Below are 3,427 nucleotides of genomic sequence, written 5' to 3'. Positions count from 1 at the left end.
AAGGTGGATTCATATTTTTCTTCATGTGGATTTATCTAAACTTGCTTTATGCATTTGGAGACTAGACTGCTAAGTGTATGCCTGAGGCAGGGTCGTGCAGCAAGAAGACAGAGTCAAACATCATACTTTACAGATAGTATTGTAAGAGGGCTGTAAGATGTGGACAGTTGTAGGATAATCACAAGGAATGTGTGATATCCTGGGGCTAGTGGAGCTGAGTACAATTGAGTAGAGTGGGTACACTGTAGTGGGAAGCAGAAGTAGAAATGAGCAATGCAGGAAAAAAAATAAAGTAAAATTAGACTTACATGGACTTAGCATGGACCCAGAAGGATTGCTGCTATGAATGGAGGACTCCAATTTACTCAACCTGATTCACTCAAAGTAAAAAAAAAAAAAAAAAAAGACACACTAAAATAAGGAAAATAACTAATTATGCATTGTGGCATTTCCTAATTCTGAGACCCTTATATTCGACGTTACCTAGTGACATAAAACAATGATGTATAGGACTTCTAAGATTCCAATGGTTGTAATTAGCCATTGAGAATTATTTCAAAATCTTCATGCTAATGACAATGACTCTATGTTGATGAGTAAATATTAATATTTTTATATACTTCCTTTGCATATTTAGCTCTTTACATAATGTGAGGAATTAAAAATATATATGTGTGTATATAATATACATCTCCAGTTTTTTAAGAAATTATTCTAGGAGAAGATGGAGAGAATAATTCATATTCACATTACATCAGTGCTAGACGAATACAAAAGTATTGCAGTCAAATGCTCTACCACTGAGCTATACCCCCAGAATACAAAAGTATTGAATCATTCAGCTAATCACCCTTAAGAGATACATCAAGGGGAGACTGGGTGGCTCAGTCAGTTAAGCATCCAACTCTGAATTTCAGTTTATGTCATGTTACCTAGGTCCTGGGATCCAACTGGAGTTGGATTCTGTGATCAGCAGGGAGTCTGCTTCAGGATTCCCTTTCTGCTTCTGACTCTCCTCATGCTATTCCCTTCTCTCTCAGATATATCTATCAGCAAACAAACAAACAAATATATAAATCTTTAAAAATTATATAAATCAAATAAGCCTCAAGGCTGCCTATATTACCACTATAATAACATGGGCTTTATTTTTCAAATTATAATCACACACACATTGGCTGATGGAAAATGCCTGTGGGAGGTTTCCCCTGAGGACATGCACATGCTTTAATACATGTTATTCCCAAAAACGTTTTTCTGAAAGGTTCTTTGGATAAAAGATAAAAAGGAGGGTAAGAGGTACTCCATGTCTGTTTGCTATTACATAGTACAGATACAAAAAGTAAAATGAACCAACTGAAGGATCACCTTGATATAATATATACAAAAACTTTTTATATATGTATGGATATATAGGATAAAGAGAAAATAAGTGTAATTTTTATAGGTTTTCATTTTATACAGAATTTGATCCCCTAATTTAAATTTTTAAGTTTCTCTGTAATAATTGTGTTGGTAGATATTTTTAAGAGAAGGCATTCAGGAATATTGGGAGTGCAATTGAGGAAGGTTTTATGCCTTTATTTGTATTTGGGAAAAGGCATCTAAGGACAATGAAAAAAAAAAGTATGAGCTTCCAAATCGTATGGAATAAACTGGTGATTTAGATGTAGACCTTCCTCTTAGTACTTGTGCAACTTTGGATTCAAGATTCCTTATTTGCAAAACAAGGACAATAATACAATAGTCCCTTTTATCCATGTTTCAAGTTTCATGGTTTCAGTTACCTGTTTTCAACCATGTTGCAGAAGCAGATGATCCCCATTTGATGTGTTGTGAGGTCAACAGCAGCCTAAAGCTATTTCCCAATGCCTGCCTCGTTCACCTCACTTCATCTCATCATGTAGGCATTTTATCATCTCACATCATCATCAGAAGAAGTGTGAGTACAATAAGGGTTATTATACTGTGATATATTGACAGAGAGAGGGGGAGGGAAAGCAAGGAAAAGGGAAAGAAAGAGGAAAAGGGAGGTTTTATAGATTCTGTCCCCCACCCAAGGGGATTCCCAGAAGAAAGTTCGTAGGAGCTGCTATAGATCTTTTTCCTATATCAATTTATATTTTCACAGCTTGTTTTTAAGCACTGTAGGTTGAACAGCAACCTTCAGCAACCTACCTTACCACTAAGTGGTAAGAGATGTTCAGGTTTGCACCAGTGTTCAGAACACACTCTAAACCAAGAGTTGTATTTCCTACTGTTTTGATTCTCTAGTTTTTGTTCTCTGATTTTACTGAAAAGCTACCCTGGGATTTATATATGTCCTTTAACTGATCCTATTCTTCCACATAAAGTTTAGGCTTGGCTCTTCCCAACTTATACATAAAGAAGTATTTTGCCAAGCTCTATGTTGAAACCAGAACAAATTTATACCAATGCCAAAGTTTTTTTCCTTATCCTGAATGCATGTCTAGCATAAAATCTTCAACCCACCCCATATGGCAGAATACAAAGTCAATAGGTAAAACTGATTAGTTGATGAAGAACATCCTGTTTTCTGTTTTCTTATACAACTGTGTGTTCCTCTCCACACATTTTATGGACTTGACAAGTTAGAACCATGAGACCTTGCATTGTATATTCCCCAATGAACTCCATTTTGCTCTCAGAACAAGACAAATAGATCCAGTATTTTTACTTCCACTTACCAACCAGGGAGGGAGGATGAGAGACAATGATTTTCTCGGTGTTAACAAGAAAAAGGTAACAAGACATAGGACCCTGGATGCTCCACTTTATGAGCAGTAGATGAGAGATCTGTTCTCCTCAACACACTCTTCCCCTCTGGTACCATGAAAATAATGAATAGGCATTAACAGTCTTTTAGGAAAATCATGATTTTGCTGTGGTAGACACTTGATAATGGGTAAAATGTGATGGCTCAACATATTCTTTCTCTTCTCCTAGATCGACTGCATCTAAGTGGCTATGCTGCTTAACTGCATGGTTAAACATGCAGAACGTTCTTTCATCACTCTGGGTTCTTCAACGTGTCAACAGAAAACAACTGGCTCTCTGCAGTGTTCTAACATTTTAAACAGCAACCTCTAAAATGTGTCTTCAGAATGATTTGGGAAAATGGAAGGCTTTTATATAAAAGTAGCACCATGTTCCTGTATTCAGATGCCCAGATTGTGCCCCTGGTTATCCATTTCCTGCCTCTCCTGAATCGTGACAAAATCTGGTTCAAACTGAAGCTCGACAAAACTACCGAGAAGGTGAGTCACTGAATTTGTGATCAACTAATTCAGGTTATTTATCTGCTATGATTAAGAATCTTGATTGTGATTTTATATCTTGAATAAATATTTACTTCTCCTGAATGTATAGAATATGGTGTTGGATTGGGGCTTTGTAAGTTATTGTT

Source organism: Neovison vison, chromosome 7 (assembly GCF_020171115.1).
Source record: "Neovison vison isolate M4711 chromosome 7, ASM_NN_V1, whole genome shotgun sequence".
Lineage (NCBI taxonomy): Eukaryota > Metazoa > Chordata > Mammalia > Carnivora > Mustelidae > Neogale > Neogale vison.
Note: the sequence above shows the minus strand (reverse complement) of the source record.